General features: G+C 35.4%; 1 long non-coding RNA gene across 1 annotated transcript in view; it reads left to right on the top strand.

Annotated features, from left to right (window-relative positions):
* LOC127483285 (uncharacterized) overlaps window positions 1-15029 on the top strand; it is a 74620-nt gene extending 59591 nt beyond the window's left edge. Inside the window, exon 3 of the long non-coding RNA XR_007909421.2 lies at window positions 13576-15029. This is a non-coding gene — a long non-coding RNA (uncharacterized lncRNA). The remainder of the gene's footprint in view (window positions 1-13575) is intronic.
* Window positions 15030-16123: the final 1094 nt, after the last annotated feature.

The raw sequence follows: 16123 nt of genomic DNA, 5'->3' as shown, positions 1-16123 counted from the left end.
GAGACAGAGAAAGGTCTTCCTTCCATTGGTTCACCCCCCAAATGGCCACTAAGGCCGCGGCTATGCCAATCCAAAGCCAGGAGCCAGGTGCTTTCTCTTGGTCTTCTATGCGGGTGCAGCGCCCAAGGACTTGGGCCATCTTCCTCTGCCCTTCCAGGCCACAGCAGAGAGCTGGACTGGAAGAGGAGCAACCGGGACAGAATCTGGCATCCCAACCGGGACTAGAACCTGGGGTGCCGGCGCTGCAGGCAGAGGTTTAGCCAAGTGAGCCACAGCATTGGCCCCCCTTTGGTTTAACTTTAAACCAGCACCAGTCATGAATGAATATGAAATCTGAACGTAAAACGGTCTGGTAAAGAAGCATTGAAAGAGGACCCCAATGCCGAGTCAGCTTGCAGGGATGAGAGAACTTTTCTTTGTATCTTCTGTCAAGTGTCTCCTCTCTCTCTCTCCCTGTTCTAGTCCCTGCCTCTATCCCATCCCATCTCCATTTTCCTTGTTCCCTGCTTTTTTCTTTAGTGCAAGGGAAGAGAAAGCACTAGAAGCCTAAGTAAATATCTGTAAGAAGCTAGCAGAATACAAGCTAAGGAAAAAGAAACTCCAGAAATCATACATAAAAACCTAATGCAGTCTTCACAAAAAATAGCTTAGAAAACACACTAAACAAACCAACAGCTACAATACAGAAAAAGAAACAAAACAAACCCGAGAGAGGGAGAAAAATTTGATTTACAGAACAACTTCATTCTCATATTCAAAATTCCCAGTAGTTAAAGAAAAAGAATGGAACATGTAAATTAAAAGGAAAGTAAGGACTATTCAGAGATGACTGGCCCTAAGAAAGCCTCTGGACTTTCAATATGAAAACTAAAATTACCAGTTTGAAATGTTTTTAGAGTATAGCAAATCAAAGGTAAAGTTAATCAGAAGAATGGTGAATGGGCAAGAAATATTACTAGAAAGACATGAATAATAAGAAAAGATACGGAAGGAAATTCTGGTGCTGAAAACTGCAATTAATAAAATTTAAAACTGAACAGAATTTTATTTTATTTTACTTTATTTTATTTTATTTTATTTGAAAAGAGAAAGAGAGAGGGAAAGAGAGAGAGAGAGAGATGAGATAAGCAAACAGAGATTTCACATCTACTAGTTCATCTCTCAAATGCTCCCAACAGCCAGATTGGCCAAGGCAAAATCCAAGAGCCGGGAACCCAATCTAAGTCTCCCATATGGATGGCAGATATCCAAGTGCTTGCAACATCACCTGCCTCCTGGGATGCACATTAGTCAAGAAGCTGCAATTGAGACCAGAATCAGACTTCAACCCAGGCACTACAGCAGAAGATGTGGGAATCCAAAGCCAGATCTTAACAAACTACACCAAAAATTTGCCCCTGCAAATTTTACATAAGTTGAAGCCACTGGAAGAAATAAGTAACTTCAGTAAAGACAACAACAGAGCTAAACATAAAAGCCAGAATTATTACATCTTTGGTTTGTAACTCCTTTTGAAGTTTCTTACAATTTTGTTTTAAAGATTTATTTATTTATTTGAAAGTCAAAGATACACACACACACACACACACACACACAGATCTTGCATCCACTGGTTCACCCCTGAAGTGGCCATAACATCCAGGGCTTGGAAAGGCCAATGCCATGAGCCAGGAACACCCTGAGCAGCCAAAACAATATTGAAAAGCAACAAAGATGAATAACCTAGATTTCCCAGTTTCAAAACTTACTATACAAATACAATAATCAAAGCAGTATGGTGTGTATATATATATATATATATATATATATATATACATAATAGCATAGATTAATGCAATAGAATTTACAGTTTATAAACAAACCCATATTCAATGCTTATTAAAAAATCAACATGAAATTGATTTTCAGATGCCAACACAACTTAATGGAGAAAGAACAGTCTCTTCAATAAATCATGTTGGGACAACCTGTTACCCATATATAAAATAATAAAATTAGATCCATACCATCACCATAAATAAAAATCAATTGAAAATGAATCAATGGCCTAAAAGAATAAAATTCCTATAAAATATAAGTAAAATCTGCATGACTTTGAATTGGCTAATTAGATATAATATCAAAAGTATAAACAACAGAAGTAGATAAATTGGAATTAATTTTAAGACATTTTATGCACCAAGGGTTACTGTCAGTTTGAAAAGATAACCAATAGATTCTGATAACATATTTACAATTATATATCTGATAAAGATCTTATATCCTAAATATATTGACCAAAAAAAACTTCTAACATCGCAACAACAAATTAACAAAATTAATCTACCTGAAAACAAAGAACTGAAATTGAGACAAAGATTTGAAACCCCAAGAAACACATAAAAAAGATAATCAACATCATTAGTCATTAGAGAAGTACAAATCAAATACCACTTCTAATCCACTTTTGTAGCTATAATAGTTTTTTAAATGAATGGAAAAAAGTATTGATGGGGGTGTAAAGCGATTGGAATCCTCATATTACGGAACTTCAAAAAGTTTTTAGGAAGGTAAAATTAAATGCTGTGCTGTCTTTGGAGCAAAATAATCTGAAATTGAAGCAGATTTTTTATAAGATTTTTTATTTTTAAGATTTTTAATATTTTTTATTTGAATTACAGACAGTGAGAGAGACAGAGAGAAAGGTCTTCCTTTTGTTGGCTCACTCCCCAAATGGCTGCCACAGCCAGAGATACACCGAACCGAGACCAGGAGCCAGAGGATTAGCCTAGTGCGTCACGGTGCTGGCCCCGCAAATTTTTTTTAATGCAGTTTTTCCATGAAATAGTTGAAGTGTTCTTATACATTTCTGGTAAGTACGTAAGACTGTACAGTCAGTGTGGTAAATAAGCTAATGAATCCCCACTCCCCATAAAACCCATATGTCCCAGCATTTTCATTCCTAATTATATACCCCCCAAAATCCAAACCATGAAATTAACCAAAAGCTTCTACACAAATTTTCATTGAAGCACTATCCCAAGAGCAAAATATTCATCAACCAATCAATAAATAAAATACCATATGCATACAACAGAATATAATTCAGCCATAAAAGTGGATGAAGTACTAACACGTGATACAACATAGACAAACTTTGGGAACAGTTGGTTGCAAAAGAAATCAAACATAAAATGTCGCATGCTGTATAATTCTAATATTCATAATAGGATAAAAACAGATCTTTAAAGACAGAGAACAGATTGATGATTGACAGGGAAGGGAGAGGAACAAATAGAAAGTGACTAAATCAGTATATGAATGTTTTTGGAAGGAGGAGTTTGAAGATGTTTTGGAAGTTGGTACAGATAATAATTGCAATACAATGTGAATGTACTAAATGCCATTGAATCTACACTTTAAAGAGGTTAATTTCATATTTTATGAATTTCATTTCAATAAAATACATGATTCATAACTGTGCAGTACATTAAATCAAATGAATGCCTCATTGACCTTCTACCCTGGCCAATCAATACTACTGATATTCTAGAAGCCCCCACTCACCATGCTCTTTCTCCTTTCCAATGGTAACCATTATTAGGACATTTAACACAATACAGAGCAGAGTGTTGCTGATTTTTGTCTTTTATATAGAGAGAATCATTAGATATATAATGTTTTTTAATTCAGTTTGTCTTCAATATTGCATGAGACAATCCATATTATTGTGTGTAGTTCTGATTCACTCTGTCATTCATTGACTGGATGGTATGAATATAACACATAGTTTATTTATTCTTCTATAAATATTTGCGTTGTTTGCAGCTGAGGCTATTATGAATAATGTAGCTATAAAGTTTATTGTTCATGTCTTTTGTGCACATACACACACACACTACTTTGAAGCACAAGCCTAGAAGTAAAATTTGCTTAGTTTTAAGGTATGCATAAGTCTAGTTTTATAAATACCGTCAAATAGCTTATCAAAACAATTGCTGTAGTTTGAATGCCCCCCCACCACCACACACAAAGTTCATGTGTCAAAAACTTGATTCCTTTTGTGGTAATATTGGAAAATGGGGCCGAATGGAAGGTATTGGAGTCCTGAGGGCATCCCTCTAATGACTGGACTAATGTCATTATTGTGGGAGTGAGTTTCTTGTCAAAGGAAAAGTTCAGACCCCTGGTGCTCCTCTCATCCTCTCCTGTCTTTCTGCTTCCTATCACATGATAATGCAGCAAGAATACCATCATCAGGAAAGATATTGATTCTCAGGGCTGGCATTGTGGCACAGAGGGTTGAGCTTCTACTTACAATGTTGGCATCCCATATACCCTTATTAACATCCCTTTGGTCTTTATATTATAATAATAAAGAAAACTGGTTACTCAAGTGCCAGTTGGTTGAAAAGCTGGATGTATATGCTGGAGAACTCTGAGATTAGTATCTGTAGGAAGCAATCACTACCCCCAAAATTGAGAAAAATAAACTAAAAGGGGTAACGTGGGAACTGTACATAGATTTCTGGGACAAAGATTCAGAAAACTAGTATTTTACCATGTATCATTATTCTTAGGTCAAATTAGTGTATGTGAACCTATGAATAATTAAATAATATTAATTATTTCATTATAGCAGGAATAATTTATTTAATCCACCAGTTAAAATGCAACCAGTATTCACATAAATACATTTACTTCCCCTCAAAAACTGAAGATGAGAAATCCTGACAGTCATTCCGTGACAATTACTACTCCTTGTAAGGTTAATATCTGTTGTAGTTTACCTAAAACTGAATAATTTATAGTCTTAGTCATAATCCAACTAAAATATATAATAGAAAAACCAAATTTTAAAATTGTAAATAGTAGTGCTTAAGACAATGCTATGAATGCCCACATTCCATATTAGATTACCTGGGTTTGAGCTCAGCTCAATTCCTGATTTCAGTTTTGTGCTAATGCATACCTTGGAAAGCCATAGGTGATGGATCAAGTAGTTGGATCCTTGACACTCAAGGATCCTTGACACTCAGATTGGAGACCCAGATTGAATTCCTGGCTCCTGACTCCTGGCTTTGTCCTGGCTCAGCTCCAGCTGCTGTATTTTGAGGAGGTGAACCAGCTGATAGGGACTCTTTTTGTCTCTCCCTGTCTCCCAAAATAAATAAATAAATAAATAAATAATATTTAAAGTATGTAGATAAAGTTGTGTACCCCCAAGAAAGAAGCAAATGGAGGAAATGGTGCTAATAATATGCTATATAATATACAATTCAAAAAGAAAATATCCATTTCTATTACATTTGTCATTTCTGGAACTAGTAATAAAGTCACAATTGGTCTTTAATAATATTTGCTTCTACCATCAATTCCTAGGTCCCTTTGCCCTTAGCCAAAATTCAAACTGTGTGACATTTTTTTTAGGGGGGGGGTAGAAAATTTCCAAATCTTTGCTCTTTGGATACCTGTCATTAAATGTTTTCATGGTGCATGAAAAGTGAAAGAGTAACACTACAGAAACCTTGGGTTCTAGGAAGACTTCCCTGTATCCCTATCAGGTAGCAGTAATCACATTTGTTCCTGGTACTTATGCAAACTTTCCCCAACTTGTACAGTGTCCCTTTCCTCTACCTAAGGGTTCAGTGGGTCTCCTAATCACCAGTTTTCAATCTCAACTTCTAGTTCCATGGCCTACTGTTTGTGAAGCTTGGTTTTGTGTTACTTTTAAGTATTAATATCATTAAACTCTTATGAAATGAAAATATATAATTCAAGACATCTTTTTTAAGAGCAGGGTGTGAGTGAATAGCCTCTTTATAATTTTATAAGTGTAAAACACCTTAATTTGGGACAATCTTTAAAAACTAAATTTTTACAAAGAAATCAAAAATACTAATCAGGGTGGTTAACTTTTATTTGTGTCATCATTAGCTTTAGGGTTGCATTACAATGCAGGGATTACATTGTTCCCATTACACTGTACTATTATATGTGTGTTTGTATGCTACAGTATAGTGATTTGGTATAGGACCATGGGTTTCATATGTCAATGGAGTGTAAAACAAAGGGAAAGCTCATGAAAATAGCATGAATAGTAAAGATAGGATTTTTTTCCTCCATCATGTTAATGCAACAAGAATACATAGCTTTGTCAGTTCAGCTATGTGAGAAATAGAAAATCTGTACTCTCTGACCTTATAGCTCTGTATGTATGAAGAGCTGTGTGTCAACAGCAGATTTGGAATTGAAAGCCCCTGTTGTCTGGCATAGAGGGATTTGTTTGTATTCTCATTTCCTTTTTTAAATTGTATTTTGAGCAAAGACGCTGAAAAGCAAAAAACAAATTGTAGAAAGATAAGGACATAATGTGACACTAAATACAAAGTAGCAAACTTTGTAATACACTTCCTTAAAAGAATAATATTTAATAATGTGAAAGGGGAGCTTTTCCATGAAATTTTATTAAAATCTATATCATTGGCTGATGCCACATATAATTTTCCCTAATCACATGAATAGACATTATAAATTGACTTCATAATAAACTGAAAATATTTCCTAGTTCAGATTCTGAAAAAGGAGAGACAGGTCATATCAACAAGTAGCATATTGCCCATAGTGCCAGAGGTTATAGACAAAAAATGATTGACTGGAATGGATAACATGTAAAATTGAGTGACCACTCTAGATATGCTGAGAAATAAAGAAGAGTGGATGATCTTAAAATATGAGACAAATATGAGACAGCAGGAGCAGAAAGAGGGCAGTGTCTAAAGGAGTCAATGAGAAATGGTGATGGTCTCAGGCTTTACATGAGGTTTCCAACAATGTATGGCTCTAGCATTCAATGTGCATATCCCTGGATGTGAAGCATACATAAGTATACCCCTGCAACAGCAAAAAAAAAAAAAAAAAAAAAAAAAAAAAAAAAAAAAAAAAGCATAATTTACATAAACTTAGCCTGATGTCATCTGTGTTTACTTCTATAAAACAAATCATGGAACCTGCATATTTTTTCCAAAGAAAAACAAAATTATAACTAAAGAATAGAAAGGATGGCCAATGCCATGGCTCACTTGGCTAATCCTCCGCCTGTGGCACCGGCACCCCGGGTTCTAGTCCCAGTTGGGGGGCCGGGTACTAGTCCCGGTGGCTCCTCTTCCAGTCCAGCTCTCTGCTGTGGCTCTGGAGGGCAGTGGAGGATGGCCCAAGTGCTTGGGTCCCTGCACCCGCATGGGAGACCAGGAGGAAGCACCCGGCCACCCAGCTCCTAGCTCCGGATAGGCACAGCGTTGGCTGTGGCGGCCATTAGGAGAATGAATCAACGGAAGGAAGACCTTTCTCTCTGTCTCTACCTCACTGTCTATAACTCTCTCTCTGTCTCTCTCTCTCACTGTCTAACTCTGCCTGTCCAAAAAAAAAAAAAAAAGAATAGAAAGGAAGCAATTAATTTGGAAGACTTTTATGCTTCTACAAGTTATTAATCATGAATATCATCCAACAGAAGAAGGAGGTCTCAGTAACTCTCTGGGTATATCTTCCCTACAAACTATTGAGGCCAGTGTGGTAGCACAGAGGGTTGTTTCCACTTCTCGTTACGACATCCTGTATGACCCCCAATTCAAGTCCCAGCTGTTTCACTTCTGACTCAGCTCCCTGCTAATGTGCCTGGGAAAGCAGCAGAAGATGGCCTAGGTGCTTCATCCCTTGACACCCATGTGGGAAACCAGGTTGGAGTTCCAAGCTCCTGGCTTCAGCTGCCCCAGCCTTAGCTTTTGCAACCATTTGGGGAGTGAACTGGTGGCTGGAAGATCGATTCTCTCTCTCTCTCCCTCTCTCTCTTTTTCTCTGTCTCACCTTTTCTCTCTGTAAGTCTTTCAAATAAGTAAATAGAGATTTTTTAAAAAAGCAAATAAAGCGAATGGTATAATTACATTTTATTAGTTAAAGCAATTTGGAGTCACAAGTCTTTGTCCCTTAAGAGAGACTGGTCGATTTTCTTACATATATTGGAAATGGATAGCTGTTAGTGGGTTAGTGGCTCTACCGCTTAAAGCTCATAGGATATTAGTCCATCTATGCCAGTTATAAACAATCTCACGTCATAAAAAGCAATGCATATTAAATAGCACTACTATTTTAAGTTATACTTTTTTTCATTTTTAAATGTAGATTTCTCGAATACATGAAAGTAGAGAGAATGATGGAGAAGGAATTTTATTTATCATATAATTTTAAAGATTTATTTATTTTATTTGAAAGTCAGAATTACAGAGAGAGAGACATCTTCCAACCACTCATTTACTTTCTAGATGGTATCAATGGTGAGGCCTAAGCCAGGAGCTGGGAGATTCAACCAAATCTCTTACATGGGTGGCAGGGCCCCAAGCACTTGGGCCATCTTCCACTGCTTTTCTCAGGCCATTAGCGGGGAACTGGATTGGAAGTGGAGCAACCAGGACACTAACTTGTGACCATATGGGATGCTGGCATCTCAGGGAAGGACTTTACATGCTATGCTACAACACTGGCCCAAATTTATATGATTTTAGCAACTATTAAAACTTAGCTATGTTTCCTTTTGAGAAAATCTCAGATCCTGCTCCACTAAGTGCTAGAACAGTTCTTGTGTTGTTTATCGTATCTAGAAATTGTCAATTTACAAAAAATGATAAATATGCATTTAAAATAAATTTTTCATATTAGAAGAGTTTTATACTTATGTATATATTTTGAAGGCAATACAGAGTTCTCATAACATCATACTTAATATCTCTGATTATGAAATATTTTATTAGTAGAGTACATTTGCTACAGTTAAACAACTAAAATTGATAAATTATTATTAATCAAAGTCCATGTGCTATTTAGATGTCCTTAGTCTTCCCTTACATATTATTTTCTGTCCCAAAATCCCAGCCACCATAGTCTATTACACGTAGCAGTCAAGTGTCCTTACCTATTACATCCTTTTCCACAGTCCTATCTGGCATAGCATATTACAAGAATAATCATGTCTTCTTAGGCTCTTCTGGACTTTACTTGCTTGGGTTAAACTTGACAGTGTTGAAACTTTGACATGTATTTGGTAAAAAGTCCCTGAAATGGAATTTGTCTAATGCTTTTCTCTTGATAAGACTGGAGTGGGTTGTATATAGAGTGAATCAGAGATTAAGTACAATTTTCATCACATTACATCAAGTGTACATACTCAATATAGCTTACAACTTTGATACTGACCCTAACAAATTGGCTGAGGTATTTTTTGAAAGATTTCGCAAATATGAAGAAACTCTTTGACACCAAAAATACAACCCTTGAAGGAAAAGTTTTTGAACTGGATTTCATCCCAAATAAAAACTTTAGTTCTTCAAAGGGTTATGTCAAGACAATGAAGACAAGTTAAAAACTTGTAGAAAACAATTGTAAACTGCAATCCAACAAAGAAAGACTCTCAAAAATATCTAAAGAACTCTTAGAACACAATGGGAGAGATGGGTATGTGGTGCAATGGTTGACACACTGGAGTGCTTGTTTGTGTCCAGACCTACTTTTCATTCCAGCTTCCTGCTAATGGACACTCCATAAGGCAGCAGTAATAATTAAAGTACTTCAGTCCCCTGTCTCCCACATGGGAGACATAGATTGAGCTCCAGGCTCCTGACTTCCATGTAACACAACTCCAGATTTTGCAGATATTTGGAGAGTGAACTAAAGGATGGAAGGTCTTTCTCTGTCTGTCTCTGATTCTCCTTGTGTGTCTCTTTACCTTTCAAATAAAATGAAAAAATGTGGTTTATTAATTGTGATAAATATATTAGACTAATATGAAATGTTAACAATTGAGGAAGTTAGATATAAGGTATTTGGGATCTTTTTATGCTACTTTACAATATTTGTTTCATAAGTTTAAAACTAAAATAAAGTTTGAAATAAAGTTTAAATTTTTTTAAAATTCAACAGAAAAATAATTAAAATAATTAAAAATATTTCAAAGATCATAATAGATATTTCAACAAAGGGACTACCAAGATGGTCCACGAAAATTTGTTCTACAGCCTTATCCATTAGGGTAATGAAAATTTAAAACATACACCGATCTATTACTATACATGTACACAGGGCTAAGACAAAAAAACCGTAATATCACCCTGTGATGATGAATATTTGGAGAAGTTGAATCACTCAAACATTTCTAGTGGAGATGTAAAATGTAATAATCAATGAATAAAAACTTTTACCATTTCTTTAAAAAAAAAAAAAAGCATGCAATTACCATGTAACCAAGCAATTGTGCCCTTAAGCATTTATTTATCTCAGAGAAAGGCTTATATTCATAAAAGAAAACGGTACAAGAATGTTTAATGGTAGACTTTTCATAAAAGTCTCAAAATAGGTAAAGGAGGCAATGTCTTTCAACAGTGACTAATTAAACAAACATCACTCTACCTATATCGTTGAATACTAAGTGAAAGGAAACAAGCTATTGATTCATGAGACAACCCGAATGGGTCTCCAAAGTGTTAAGCTGGGGGGGGGGGGGGCAAGTGAAAACCAGATTCCTAGTTGTCAAGATTTAAGGAGGGGTTAAGGATGGATTTGATATAAAAGAACAGTATGAAGAGCCCTTGCAAGGAGAGAATTTGTCTGTATCTTGGCTTTATGCATATAAGTATTCTGGTTATTATATTGTACTATGGTTGTGCATGGCACCTACTGGGAAAATTGAGTAAGTGATTAATGACATCTCTCTGTATTACTTCTTACAAGTGCTTGTGAATCTATAATTATCTCATAATAAAAAGTTTCAGATCTTAAGTATTCTCACCACAAATATAAGAAAATAAAGTGGTAACTATACGAGGTGATGGATATGTTAATTAGCAAGTTGTGACTATTTCACAATGTAAATGTAGATCAAGACATCAGGTTGTATACCTTAACAACAACATACAATTTTTGTTAATTATGTTTCAGTAAAGGAGGAAGAAAGAGACATTTACTTCCTATTTTAGATATTTTTGATAATAGATGACATAAGTATGTACTGATTAATATCTGGACAGCTCATGGTTTCCATTTTTCATTATGGTAGCACTTTCACATAGAATTATACTGATTTTGATTCTTCCAACATTCTTGGTGTTTGCTTGAACAATGAGATTATTTTTTCTGTAATATAAATTTAAAATATTATCTCAAATGCTAGAAAAAGGACAGAAAGAAAGGTAGAGAGAAAGAAGATGTGAGGGGAAGGATAGGAGAGAAGAGGAGAATATCATTATGTTCTTAATTTTGTATCTACAAATCATATTGAATCTGTTAAAATTAATTTAAAAAAATGAAAATGTAGTTTTCTCACAGCTATCATTTAGCCTAAACATAGAATACAGTAAAAAGATTCATAATGTGTTCTTGAACCTCTACAAATTATTCTTTGATTTTGAGAATGGATATATAGTCTTTCAGGAATTTGAGTGATTTTTATTGTTAAGTTCATGTTAGTTGGATGGTGATAATACAGGATGTTTTTCTTAGTTATATGGCATGATGACTAAGCCCAGAGGGAAGCAACTTTTTTCCCCATCACATAAGGAAATGGCAGATAGCAGTGTCCCTGTGACCCTGTGTAATGTTCGGTGATCCCCATTCCCTTTCTTTATTTTTTAATGTAAATATTTCTATTTTTAAATTTTTAAATTTTTTTTATTTTCCCAAATAAACCTTTTACTTAAGGAACACGAATTTCATAAGTACACCCACATCCCTCCACCTCCTCCCTCTCCCCTCCCAGTCTCATTCTCCATTAAGATTCGTTTTTAATTAGCTTTGTAAACAGAAGACCAACTCTATACTAAATAAAGATTTCAACAATTTGTGCGCACACACACACACACCAAAAAAAAAAAAAAAAAGAAACTGTTTGAGAACAAGTCTTACAGTTAACTCTCATAGTACAACTCATTTAGGACAGAGGTCCTCTATGGGAAGTTAGTGCACAGGGACTCCTGTTGTTTATATAACTATTAACACTCTTATGTATGAAGCCAGTGATCACCTGAAGCTCTTAACTTGAGCTACCTAAACTATGGAAGCCTTTTGAATCCACATTCTCCATCAGTACTTAGATAAGACCATATGCAAAATAGAAGTTCTCTCCTCCCTTCAGAGAAAATTACATCCTTCTTTGATGGCCACTTTTTTCCATTGGGGGCTCACTCACCAAGGTCCTTCATATAGGACATTATTTGCCACAGTGTCATAGATTTCCATGCCTGAAATTCTCTCATGGACTTTTCAGCCAGACCAGGAAGACTTAAGGGCTAATTCTGAGACCAGAGTGCTACTTATAGCAATTGTCATTCTATGAGTCTGCTGTGTTAATGGCTTCCCATGTTGGCACATTCTCTCCTTTTTAATTCTATTATTATTACCAGGCACTAGATCTTATTTCTATGATCACTTTAGCACTTAATCCTATCTATATGCTCACTTTAACACTTAATGTGATCACCTTAACACTTAAGATGGCATTTTTTTTAAAGATCTATTTATTTATTTATTTGAAAGTCAGGAGCTTCTTCCGGGTCTCCTGTATGGGTGCGGGGTACCAAAGACCTGGGCCATCTCCTACTGCTTTCCCATGCCACAGCAGAGAGCAGGATCAGAAGTGGAGCAGCCGGGTCTCGAACCAGTGCCCATATGAGATGCCTGCACTGCAGGTGGTGGCTTTACCTGCTACACCACAGTGCCTGCCCCTTAAGATGGCATTTTTACCACCCAGCTTAATGGGATTTGGGGTCCCATGGCAAGTTTTTAAATTATATCCTTAGAAGTAAGTTCTGGGGGCCAGTGCTGTTGTGTAGTGGGTAAAGCTGCTACCTCCAGCACCGGCATCCCACATGGGCACCAGTTCAAGTCCCAGCTGCTCCACTTCCAATCTAGTTCTCTGCTATGGCCTTGGAAAGCAGTAGAAGATGGTCTCCCCCATAGGAGACCCTGAAGAAGCTCCAGCCTCCTGGCTTCAGATGGTGCAGCTCCATCCAATTGGGGAGTGAACCAGCAGATGAAATAGCTTGCTCGCTCACTCTCTCTTTCTCTCTCTCTCTCTTTCTCTCTGACTCTTCTCTCTGTGTGTAACTCTGACTTTCAAATAAATAAATAAATATTTTTTAAAAAGAGAAGTAAGTCTGTAGGAATGTATACAGAACTATACAGCTTTACAGTTATAAACTTCTTCTCCCTGTCTTTTTTCCCATTATAATTTTTTAATTATGTGTGTTTAAAATTTGTTATTGGATATTAACTTTATACTCTAGAAAAGTCTTGAACAAAACAGATATTAATTTATTCTTTAAAACCTTAATATCAGATAGCTTTTACCCATAGCTGGATATATCATTTTTCTTTAACTTCTCCATATTTTGCACTTGTCAGCTCACTATGCTATATCCTAAATCCATCATATACAAGAGATTCAGGAATACACAACCAATTAATGTATATCTCATGCTTTACAGAGAAAGCATATCCTGCTAAGAGTTGAAGAGGGAAATTACTTCTTAAAATTTTTGTTTATTTTATTTGAAGGAAGAGGAAGAAGAAGAAGAAGGAGAAGGAGGAGAAAGAGAAGAAGAAGAAGAAGAAGAAAGAGAGAGAGAGAGAGAGAGAGAGAGAGAGAGAGATCGTCCGTCCATCACTGGTTTAGTCCTCAAATGCCCCTAACAGTCAGTGTTGGGTCAAGCTTAAGCCAGGAACCAGAAACTCAAGCTGGGTCCTCCACATGAGTGGGAGGCAGGGATCCACCACCTGAGCCATCACCCTCTGCCTTCCAGGGTACACATTGGTAGGAATGTGGAATCAGGACTCAAACCCAAGCATCCAATAAGAGATGTGGCTCTCCTAAATGGCATCTTATCTGCTGTGCCAGATGCCTTCCCTCCTCAATGTGTTTATTTGTTAGTATATACTTCACTGATTAATTCATATGCAATTATATGAAAATAATTATTTTTTCCATATCATATTTTAGTTTATTTATACTAAAGGTATCAATAATGGTAAATAACAATAATCTCCAGATATACCTTTTTACAGTATCATAAAATATTTAACATTATTTCTTACCCCAAGGACACACATGCTCTTATGCAATATTCCTGACCAAGTAAGTGATCCTGATAAACGCATTTTTAAATATTTTCAGATTTTTTGGATACAGAGTAAGGCAGATATAAATGATAGAGAGTGAGATGGATAGACCTGAGTGGGCACTCCTGTCTGCCGGTTCACTCTTCAAATGCATGTAAAAGATGGTGATGGCTGAAGCCAAAAACTGGAATCACAATAGAAATCTTCCTCCCAAGGTCCATATTAAAAGGAAGTTGGAATCAGGGAGCAGAGTTACTAGTCATAGGCCTCCTAACCAACATGTTAAGCCCTACACTAAATGTTTGCATTCCTGGTAAATGCCATCAAAAGTTCTCACATAGGAAATAGCTGATTTGGAATATAAAGTTTAATAGGGTTGAATGAGACTACAAATCTATTTTCTTTGACCTCTTTGGAATCGCAAAACATATCTTTTTTTATAAATGGCTACTGAAAAAAAATCACTACTGAAATTCATGGTATTTGTAAGTTCCTGGTGTTACATAGCATAGTGGGGAGAAAAAATAAAATCCATGCTAAAATAATAAAACAATTCTACTAAGAGACTATGTCTGTTCAGTGATAAGTACTTAAAATGAGTAAAATAATAAATGTGCCAACCAAAAGCATACATGCATTTTGTAAATAAGGTCCCAAGGCCTTAAGCAGTTGTACAAGGCATTGTGATACACATGCCTGATTAATGCCAGCAATATAATCTGCTACAGTGTGAAACAAGTCATTGCCTAAGGACCCTCATCTATGCATTTCATGCTGGAATATCTTTTAAATTCCTAAAGGTGAATTCATATTAGTCTCTGATGATTGTTTTTTTTTTAACTTTTAGACATGACTAATGTATTAAAAATATACTTAGGAAAGTTGCTTGACCAACAAAGTTTCCCAGTGAACACATTAGTTTTCAAGATTTTAGTTGAATATTAACAATTACAAGTAGATCTCAAAATTCTGTATTCCACAAGATTCTGCTTAGCCTGTCAAATTGTTCTTGGTTCAACCCACATTTCTCAATGTCTCAAAAAAAAAAAAAAAGATTAAAGCTATCACCTTTCATTCTCTTCTTTATGTTATCAGACTAATATCCGTTTTCTAGTCTTATAACATGCCATTTGTATTTTAATATTATTGGTAGTTAAATTTAAACATTACAATAGAATAAACTGAAATATGTTCAGATGTCTTTGTGTCTTGGATACCTCAGGTTAATATTCTTAGATCTATGAATTTATTCATTTATTGATCCTATATAAGTCTAGACCTTATACAGGACATTAGAGCATTGATTTTAGCATCAGACAAATGTGGGTTCCAATGCCAGCTTTGTCATTTACAGACTGTGTGACTTCAGGTTACTTAATCTCTCCAAACTTCAGTCTACTGCTGTTTCATCTCATAAAATATTTTCACATTATAATTTTTTTGAAATTAAGATGCATATAACAGTGATGCTAATTGAATGTTTACAGCCACTTGTCTGAGTAATCTTGATATTCTGACTGAGTTTTGACATTTTGGTTATTGCTCATACATGTAGAACCAACAAAATATAGATAGTACCTGTTCATCCAAACCGTATTTCATTTGAGTCCTTTATATTGATATCACCACATACTATTGAAGCAATTTTACTTAAATTTGAATTTTAATCATTGTTTTAAATATCCTTAAAGTGATACTATAATAATTCAATACTAAAATGAGATGTGCTTGTGTTTATGTTGAGTTATGACTGCTACATGCCAGGAAATCTAATTAAAGGAAGCAAAAATGAGGAGGCATCTTAAAATACAACACTAGATTTTCTAAGTTCAGAAAGGTTAATATCAATCTATTCAAATTTCCTGCTTTTTAGATGCTGTGTTTTAATGTCAATAAAGCATAGTTTCCATTTAGTCATACATTGTATCAGTCTCACAATACAGAAAAAGAAGTAAAACTCTGATTTTTTAGACATGCATTTAATTTT

The sequence above is a fragment of the Oryctolagus cuniculus genome, chromosome 8, assembly GCF_964237555.1.
Source record: "Oryctolagus cuniculus chromosome 8, mOryCun1.1, whole genome shotgun sequence".
NCBI classification, from domain to species: domain Eukaryota; kingdom Metazoa; phylum Chordata; class Mammalia; order Lagomorpha; family Leporidae; genus Oryctolagus; species Oryctolagus cuniculus.
Note: the sequence above shows the minus strand (reverse complement) of the source record. Positions and strands in the feature narration are given on the sequence as shown.